We start from the raw sequence: 10,808 nt of genomic DNA on the forward strand, positions 1-10,808 counted from the left end.
TAAGTCAATATCACTGGTTGATCTTAGATCAAAAGATCTTAATCCTGACATGCTTAGACTCAATCTCAAGAGTGTTATTTGTGTTCTTTGATTTGTTAGTTAAGCCTACCTTTTGGTCCGGGTGATACGTACATTTTGGGAACATGATAGTACAATTGAGTGGGAGCGCTAAACATAGATATGGAATCTATAACATCTATTTGGATATAGAAGTGAAACGATGATTTCTTTCGAGCTTGGCTTACTAGAGATAAATGGAAGAGCTCTTATTTCAATGATTATATTAGTTTATTGAAATATCATTTATAGGAAGCTAAGTGTTTTAAGGATAAAATACATTGAGGGGTGAAATGGTAAATTTATCCCTACTCGGTGTAAATCCTCTTTAGAGGATCTTTGATTATTGGGATTAGAACGATGGTTCAATGTTTATAGCGTATCTATATCGTGGAACATATAGAGCGTTCTATATAACTGAGAGTGCAATTCCAAGTTCTATGGTGGATGCAATAAGGAATTAATAAGTTAGGGAATTTACTTGGTAAATTCTAGTTTAGCTTATTGGAAGCTCGGTTGTATAGGCCCATGGTCCCCATACTAGTTGAGACAATACTGCTTGTAAGACTCAGTTAATTGATTTTAATTAATCAATTATAATTCTTAAATTAGACTATGTCTAGTTTATGAATTCTCACTAAGCTAGGGCTTAATTGTGAAGAAAACAAAATCTAGAGTTTATTTGTTAATTAAGAGACTTTATTAAGTCTAATTAATAAATATGTTAAATGACAATTTTATTTGATAATTAATTTTAATTATTAAATAAATAGTTTTGGCATTTAAATGGTTGAATTGAAAAAAAAAATGGCATTTTTGAGAAAATAAGATAAATAGTTGAAAAATAGCAAAATTGCAGAGTGGGGGCCCATATTCATGGCCGACCACTTATCCCTATTTTACCATTTATTTTATCAATTTTTTAATGCCCAATAATTCAAACCTAAAGCTAGGTGGTTGCCATAAATAGATAGTGATGGCCTCAAATCAAAGGATGATGAAAACACTTGCCTTCAGTCAAAAAAATTTGAGCCTTCTTCCCTATGTTATTCGAACCTCTCTTCTCTCTTTCTCTTCATTCATTCAAAAAAACATCCTAAATATGAATTTCTAAAATAATGTAATTTAAACACATATAAAGTTTGAGAAACCTTACAGTGGGTGCAGTGGAATTAAAATGACTCCTTCCGCTCAGATCTCTAACCCTTGTATTTGAGCCTTCAGTAAATTTAGATCCTGCTAAAAACATATTCCAACAGTGAGCTCCACAACAACCATGCATGGCCACCGGATAGAAGAGTGCATTGCCTTAAGATTAGAAGTAATCAACTTGATAAAATGGGACCACCTAGTTGACCACCTCAACGACAAAGGAAAGAAGACTTACCAAGGTCAGAGGGACACGGTAGAGAACCAGAGGGACGGAACACCACGCAGGCCACTTGTTCATGAGAGAACGGTCAACGTAATAACAGGTGGCTCAGAAGTAAGTGGAATCACCTAGTCGGCCGCAAAGAAACATGCACGTCAGGCCAACTGGACCAAAAGGGTGACCAGTGAATTTAGTAGAAGAACATCTTCCTTACCAGAACAGACCATCAGCTTCACAACATTAGAATCAACTAGGATTCTTAACCCTCATCATGATGCTCTTGTTATTTTTCTTTATATAGCTAATTGTTTGACTAAATGTATACTTGTCGATAAGGGCAGTTCAGCTAACATTCTTTTTTTAAGTGCTCTCAGGGAAATGGGAACTGACGAATCCAAAATTGTGAGGAAGGTAACTATTCTAATTGGATTCAGTGGTGAATAGAAAAATACCTTGGGAGAGATCAAGCTGCATGTGTATGCTGAAGAAGTCAACTTGTGCACTAGGTTCTTGGTGATTGATTCCCTTTCTGCCTACAACGTCATCCTTGGTAGGCCATGGATCCATGATATGGAAGCCGTACCTTCAACCTACCACCAAGCTTTGAGGTTCCCAACCAAATGGGGACCAAAAGAAATTAGAGGGGAGGAGAAAGATTCAAGAGAAGGCTACCGAACCATAATGAAGGCAAAGCTAGCACAGTCATAGGAATTACAGTAGCGAGAGCTACCCAACTTCCAATCTGACCAACCTAACGTGGAGGAGCTAGATGAAGTCCAGATCCATTCAGACTTCCCAGACCACAAAGTCCAAATCGAAGCTCAGCTGGACCCCGACATGAGATCTAAACTTATTGAATTATCAATTGCTAACCATGATCAATTTGCTCGGTCCCATGCGGACATGACCAGTATTGACCATGAGATTGTTGTTCATAGGTTACAGGTATATCCAAATTACCCACCCAGGAGACAAAAAAGAAGAAAGTTTGCTCCTGAGAGAAACCAAGAAGTAAATGAAGAAGTCTAGAAGTTCAAAAACGGGTTTATAAGAGAAGTCCAGTACCCAGACTGGCTGGAAACATAGTGATTGTGAAAATGAAAAGTGGCAAGTGGTAAGTCTGCATCGAATTTACAGATCTCAACAAGACGTGCCCAAGAGACTCATTTCCATTACCACATATTAACATGCTAGTAGACGCCACAACAGAAAACGAACTCCTTAGCTTCATGGATGCTTTCTCAGGTTATAACTAGATCCTCATGCATCCAGAAGACCAAGAGAAGACAACCTTCATGACCAACCTAGGAATCTTTTGTTACAAGGTGATGTCGTTCGGATTGAAAAATGCAGGAGCAACCTACCAATGCCTCGTGAACAAGATGCATGTTCGCTGACCACTTGGGGAAGACCATGGAAGTCTACATCGACAACATGCTAGTGAAATCACTAGTTGCAGAGGAGCACATCAATCACTTAAAACTGTCTTTTGAAATGCTTAGAAAATATAACATGAAGTTATATCCTACTAAATGTTCTTTTGGTGTGACTGCAGGCAAGTTCTTAGGCTACTTGGTGACACAACAAAGGATCGAGGCCAACCTAGCTCAGATCGACTCAATCCTAAGGATCCCTTCACCGACATGCATCAAAGATGTCAAAAAACTAATAGGCTGAATCACTACGCTAGGTTGATTCATCTGAAAGTCCTTAGAGCGATGCCACTCTTTCTTTAACACACTTAGAAAATTAAAGACATTCGAATGGACAGCCGAGTGTGAAGAAGCGTTAGGCAAATTAAAGCGATACTTGACTAGCCCTCCACTATTGTAAAAGCCAAAAGACAATGAAACCCTCTTTATGTACCTAACCGTCTCTGAGGCGGTAGTCAGCGCAGTCCTAGTAAGAGAGGATGAAGGTAAATAACTTCCGATTTATTATGTCTCTAACTTCTTACTTGATGAAGAAACTAGGAACAGTCAGCTAGAGAAGTTAGCATTGGCACTCATTCACGCAGCCCAAAAATTACGTCCATACTTCCAATGCCACCCAATCACAGTACGCATTACCTTTCCCCTCAAGACCATACTACATAAACCAGAGTTGTCTGGCAGACTGACCAAGTGGGCAGCGGAGCTCAGCGAATACGACATCTCCTACAAGCCATAAACTGCCTTAAAATCTCAAGTATTAGCTAATTTCATTGCAGACTTTACACCTAACTCTCAAGTGCAGGCGGAAAAAGAACTTTTCCACCTTATAGAGGGACAGACAAATGGCACATGGGAATTACAGGTAGATGGTTCAAGCAATGTAAGAGGAAGCAGATTAGGACTTATTCTGACCTCACCCAAGGCGAGAAGATCGACCAAGCAATCAAATTGGGTTCAAAGCTACAAACAATGAGGCAGAGTACGAGGCTATGATTACTGGACTCGGACTAGCCAAGGAAATGGGAGCCAGAAGAATCAACGTCTTTAGCGATTCACAACCTATAGTCAACCAAATGCAAGGTAGCTATCAAGCCCGAGATAGCAAAATGACAGCTTACCTTGAGAAAACAAAAGAATTACAGTCGACCTTTGACGAGTTCAGAGTCAATCAAGTGTCTAGGGAAAATAATAGTCATGTAGACGCTTTAGCCAACCTCGGGTCTTCCATCCAGAAAACTAGCCCCAAAACGATCCCAATGGTGTACCTTTCATGGCCTGCTGTCTGGAAGAGAGAAGAAGAAGAAGAAGTAAATGGCATTGCCAACAAAAAGACATGGATGACGCCCATCATCGAGTACTTAGAAAAATATATGCTACCAGAAGATAAGAATGAAGCCCGAAGAGTCAAAGCTCAGGTAGTCAGATTCTCAATAATACGAGGTAAACTCTATAAACGATCCTATTCTGGTCCATATTTGAGATGTGCTAACCCTACAGAAGCAAAATACATATTAGCTGAGCTTCATGAGGGAGAATGTGGCAACCATTCGAGAGGCAGAAGCTTAGCACACCGGGACCTCACACAAGGCTACTATAGGCCTACTATGAGAGCTGACTCATCTAAATACACAAGACGGTGTGACAAATGCCAACGTTTTACACAAGTATCCCATCAGCCTCCTGAACGTCTCATATCGATCACATCCCCATGGTCCTTTATGAAGTGGGGAATGGACATAGTTGGCAAATTGCCAATTGCACCTGGACAGAAGGTATATATGCTTGCAGTGACCGACTACTTCAGCAAGTGGATAGAAGTGGAATCGTTCCACCAAGTCCGAGACAAAGAAGTAATTCATCTGGAGAAATGTTATATGTAGATACGAAATTCCAAAAGAAATTGTGACAGACAATGGCTCATAGTTCATCAGCCTGGACTTTCAAAACTTTTTCAAATTCTGGAACATTAAGTTAAGTTTCTCAACACCCAGATACCCTCAAGCCAATGGACAAGCAAAATCTTCTAATAAGACCATCTTGAACAGAATCAAAAAATGACTAGAGAAGGCAAAGGGTAGATGGGCTGATGAATTACCAGGAGTACTATGGTCCTACCGCACAACAGCCAGAACATCCACAAGAGAAACACCTTTTTCTCTAGCCTATGGAATGGAAGCAGTCATCCCAACAGAAAGCAAAGTCCCAATAGCTAGACATGAGCTGACTAGCAAACTGCAAAATTGGGAAGCCATGTGCCACGAACTAGACATAGTTGACGAGAGAAGAGAAAGGGCATCTATAAGAATGGCAGCCTACCAACAGTGCCTAGCAAAGCATTATAACAAGAATGCCCGTACTCGGTCATTTAAGGTGGGAGACTGGGTGCTTCGGAGAGTCTTTCAAAACACCAAGAAAGCGGGAGCAGATAAGCTAGGCCCAACATGGGAAGGCCGTACCTGATCACTAAGGTAGTCGGCAATGAAGCTTACAAACTCCAAACGGACAAATGATGAGACATCAACAATAGCTGGAATGCTATTCACCTAAAGCAGTATCACACTTAAACCCCAAACTATTGGTCTGTTCTCTTTGCATTTGTTTTCTTTATCGGTCTTATAAGACCCACTCTTCTCAACACACTATTGCTGACAAATATTCATGTAGGGAGATAGAACTATATTTGGGCTTGATCCCTGAAAAGGGTATGTGGGCAGATCTACGGAGTGCAGCCCCCTATCATAACCATTTTTTTAGGATAATGTGTCATTCAAGCTATTTGACCATATAACGTCTATTTGATAGTTTCTATGACAATTCACCGAACAAACAATAATTCAAGACAATATTCTACTACAACAGATGCATAGTGCATAAAACGAACCACATAGTCCAAACATCATTCCGAAATACTAAGTCTAAATCCAACTCGGCTGACCTACATTTAGACTAAGGGGGAAATGAGGGTACTAGACCCATGCAAGTTAGCCAACAAGACAAAAGTTCATATTACAATATTAAAAATATAAAACATTTGACATATAATTAACTCAAGATAGACATGAGTCATTCGACGAGAAATTGTTTGTAGTCATCCCTTCAAACGAGTTAGCCAGCTGGCTAGTTCGAGTGTCTTCCTCGACCCTCATTCATTGCAATTTTTCATAATTAGCAATGTGCTTGGGTATGTCCCAAGACTCGGCCTTGTTTTCTCGATACTCCATCGCCATTTTTCCATGACACTGGATCTCAGCCTCCAGTCCAATTTCGATCAATCGACCTCCCAACATGTCCACACGAGCTTGGGTAGTAGCAAGATCAGCCAAGGCAGACTTCAAACAATCAGAATCTTGTTACTTAGCATTGAGTTGAGTTCGTAACTCTTCTTTGACACGATCAAGCTCTTTCTTGCAGCCCTTCAGCTCCTTAATCTCCCCGCGTAAATCATCACGTTCAGACCTCATAACCTTCATTTTCTCCTTCATGTTCTTGATCATATCCAAAGCGTACATAAGCCCTTGCATACCCTGTCATACAATATAAAGTACCATAATGGTTAGGCACAATACAATCGTGAGTTTTTCCATACATAAATTGTAACATAGAAATTCATGCATACCTTAAAGGAGCGTGAGATGGACAACTCCATAGAAGCTATTTCCCTGATGTTCTCAAATTGAGCTCAATCCTCTGGGAATAATAGCTTACTGGCCTCACCAAGGTGTAGGCCAAACTCAGAATGTGTAGCCACTAAAGATGGGAAAGAAAGATCAACCGTATTACTCAACCAGTCGGTCGACTCAACCAGAGATGGTCTCTTGTTAGCTGTCACAGAAGGACAAGAAGGAGCAACAGTAGTAACAACCTCCTTCTCAGCATTGGGAGTCGTCCTAGTCTTTTATCTGCGTGAGTGTAAACGGTCCATAGCACTGTCACTAGCCAAAGGAATAGTGAAAGAAAATTGGGCCATGAATCGATCTGTAAAATCTCGTTCATCCGACGTCAGATAAAGTAGAAATAAAGGTTCACACCCCAAAATCTCAAAACTTCTTTGGAGTATAGCAACTTGAGACTTAGCACAATTCTTTGGAGGAGATATACCTTCGGGTTGACGATGAACGTGATCCCACAAAGTGATGTCTCAAAGAGAAGAATCAAACAATAGAATGTTCCAATATCGCTCCTCCTCCAAAATCTAAAGAACTTGATCAACTCTCCCTGGTGCTTGACCACACACCCAACTAAATGGAAGGCCAATCCTCCCTACAAAGAAGAGAAATCAACCAGTTAGACGTGTATCAATAAACGATAACAAATACGGGCATAATTCAATATCATAACCATGACACTCACTAGCAGGAGACCACGAATGGGGAATCCCACGATCAACTGATAATCCTAAAGCATCAAAAGGAACAAAGAAAAAATCCTCCTTCCATCACTGATACTTACCCTTATCATGGATATGCTCTTTCAAGTAGTAGATGTGCAAGACTTTGGCAACTGTAAATGTAATGTTATGCTTTTCAGTCAACACTTGTATAGCCATAAGAACACGCCAAGCATTGGGCATTAACTGACTAGGAGAGATACCATGATAGGAGCATAGTTCAGACATTAACCTAGGAAGAGGAAATCTAAAACCATACTTGAATGGAAGCTCGTACAAACACGTCCAACCCGATATCTTCCAGTCAGCCCGTTCCCCACTAGTCGGAGCATACAAACTAATGTGTATGGGAATATTGTAATGAGGACGAATTTTGGCAAGTCGTTCAAGGTTATTTCTGACCTAGGAATAATACCCAAAAGAATATTGCCCGACTCACTATCACTCATAGGGCAATTGGTGTCTACTCCAACTCCAGATGCATAGTTATGGACATCCATATCCTCACACTCATCATCCAATACATAACGTACCACACCAGTAGTAATGTATGAAGTTTCATTAGATGAACTTGTCGTCTTATTAGATACCATGGTTGTGATAGGCATAACAAAAACCCCACCTAGAACAAAAGTATTGGACTAAGAGCAAGTTCACCAAAAACAAAAACATTTAGAAAGAAAAATGTCAGCTAGACAAAACAAAAATATATATATCGAAGCTCAAGGTGCTAAAAATAACTAGACAAAAAAATGTAGAGCCATAATAATTCTCACCAACTGGATATACGTGTTCTATATAAACCACCAGTTATGGTCCTCTAATTAACTAAAGGAAGATCATATTCTAGCTAGCCAAACAGTCATAACTCAAATCACACTTACTACTATGCAAAGACAAATAGTAAAAACATAGATTTTTTACTACCCAGAAAGATCAAACACAACCATACAACAAGTAAAATATATTTACTCATCTACATCACTAAAATAAGTATGAGCATGCACAAGAACATGAAGAACAAACTCAAGAACATTCAAGGGAGAGGATTTAGAAAACTTACCTCTTGAAAGTCTCCTTCTAAGACTTCAAGCCTCACTTTACCAGGAGCTCCAACAAATGTGAGCAAGAATGATACTAACTCTCCATATTTATAGCCAAAAAAATAGTGGATGAATGATAAATGTCACTCACCTAGAAAGTGATAGTAATAGTAATATATATGAGGGTAAAATTAAATATTGGGTACAAGGTACTATCTTTAATTGTCAAATAGTATATTCATCTATACTTAATGTATGTTCACTTGACATACAATTCGTTGATGGTGGTGCTCCCTTGGTTATAATAATATATATATGTCAATTGATATATGTGTAGGAGTTAGAGAGCAAACTATTTGGACCCATTTATTGGCCACACATCCAATAAATTATCTTTTTGGCATTGATGTGACTAATAAGTGTGGGTGAATCTCACTTTCTTTTGGCTTTGATGTGAATAGGTATGGAAGAGTACATAACACTCTATAATATCTATCTATGACAAAATGTATCCAAGCAAGTAAAATCTCTTATATGTATATATACCATCTAGCACCATAGTACCTTGACATGACCTCTCAAACAACTCTTTATGGCATCTCACGCCACCTATCACACAATAAGTGTGTTCACCTACTCATCTTAATAAATAAAGACAAAGTGACCATTTATATATATATGGTTTCTTCAAACGTCCATTAGACAAAAAGAACAAGAAGCACACATCATTTCAATTTTAGAGCAACTTACAAGCTAGATGATGCCAGGTACAAAAACAAGAAGTTGAGCTAGACAGAGGGACACAAGCCTTATTTATAACATATATATGGTATGATCTATTCATGCCATTTGTGTGTGTATGTCTACCTACTTATTACATTCATAAATATATTATGTCTATCTATCTCCTCACATTATTTATATACATGTCTATCTCCGCTATATTATGTTTGTCTATCTCCTCTCATTATTTACATACATGTCTATCTCAAACATATTATGTCTGTCTATCTCCTTACCTAATGTCCATCTCCTCACACCATTTAACGTGTGTATGTCTACCTCCTCTCATTTTTATTTAAATGTCTTTCTCCCTACACCATATATATATGTTTATCTCCTTACAATATACATGTATATACATGTCTATCTCCCTACACCATATATATGTCTATCTCCCTACAATATATATATATATGTATATATATATGTCTATCTTCCTACACCATATATATACGTCTACCTTCTTACAACATATACATATGTCTTTCTCCTTACAACATATGTATATATATCTATCTCTTTATGCAAAAAATATCTATTTTCTTACACCTCATATATATGTACGTCTATCCACTCCTCTCATATCGTATTTTGAGATAGACAGCCAAATAAGGCCCAATGTATGGCTTTTATAAGTAATTTATATCCAGGTGTATGTCTTACTGATTAGACCAACAAGACGACTCAGTCTAGATAAGAGTCCCTTTGAAGAACTAATTGATCACAAAAATATTACTCAGCCAAGATAGCCACATACACGCATTCGCCAAGGACTACTCAACCACCATGCTCAAACCATTCAGGCTATTTTCTTGTCTCAAACAACAATACACGCATACACTGCTTACTTAGACAGACCTCTTGGCTAGCACCTAATTTGGTATTAATAACTCTCCAGCTAATATAAATTCTAGCTAGAGAGTGAGGGAAAAACTGTAGAGGTAAAAATTTGCTTAATATTTGCGATATTTTTGAGAAGTCCAATATGCAAGTCAGACAAGCCCATCAATAATGAATCCAATAATGTTGGGCCTAATAAGGTAGTCAGACGGACTCACTAGGTCTTGAAATAGACAAACGAGTGAGCCTATGGGCCATAAGCTAGATCACCCCGCAATCGGGTCAAAGTTCGGCCAAACAGCCAAACGCGTGGAACCAAGTAGATATTGAACAAGTCAAAAAGACGATTACCGTTCCCGTAAAAAGAGGGAAGCAACCAACTTGAACGAGTCTAATGGGTGACATGGATGGAGGGCAACGGTACTAAGGACACAGGATAAAAGAAACTATACGATAGAAGCATGGCATCGAACATTCAATACTCACACTACTCACTTGCTCAAGCAGACAAACGTCCTTTCTAAACTTTTCTCTTAAGCCTCACCACCATAGTTGTTCCTTTAGTTCGTCTGTCCGCTTGTCCACTCATCCATCTGGGTACCATTTACCTTTCATTTATTTTCCATTATTATTATTTTTTACTACAATCGTACTAATTTGAGCGTCGAAGTCCCTCTGGCTGACGACCCACTGGTGCTCCCAATTGAACTTTTGTCTCTCTCTTTGTTCTTGATAGGTTGTTGGTGCCCAAATTTTATAATTGTAGATTTCACCCTCTACAATAATTAAAATTAATAAATAACATAAAAAATAATTAAATTTCAAAATAACCATAATAGCAAATTTTTAGAAAAATTAATTTTTCAAATTTAAAGCCTACTAATATCTAAAAT

General features: G+C 38.5%; 1 long non-coding RNA gene across 1 annotated transcript; it reads right to left on the reverse strand.

Annotated features, from left to right (window-relative positions):
• Positions 1-5,695: 5,695 nt before the first annotated feature.
• LOC133038559 (uncharacterized) lies at positions 5,696-8,818 on the reverse strand. Its single transcript, XR_009688068.1, has 3 exons — positions 8,313-8,818; positions 6,479-7,122; positions 5,696-6,386 (listed from the first exon to the last, which is right to left on the reverse strand). It is a non-coding gene; the product is annotated as an uncharacterized LOC133038559 (long non-coding RNA).
• Between the last annotated feature and the right edge of the window lie 1,990 nt (positions 8,819-10,808).

This window comes from Cannabis sativa, chromosome 5, assembly GCF_029168945.1.
Source record: "Cannabis sativa cultivar Pink pepper isolate KNU-18-1 chromosome 5, ASM2916894v1, whole genome shotgun sequence".
Lineage (NCBI taxonomy): Eukaryota > Viridiplantae > Streptophyta > Magnoliopsida > Rosales > Cannabaceae > Cannabis > Cannabis sativa.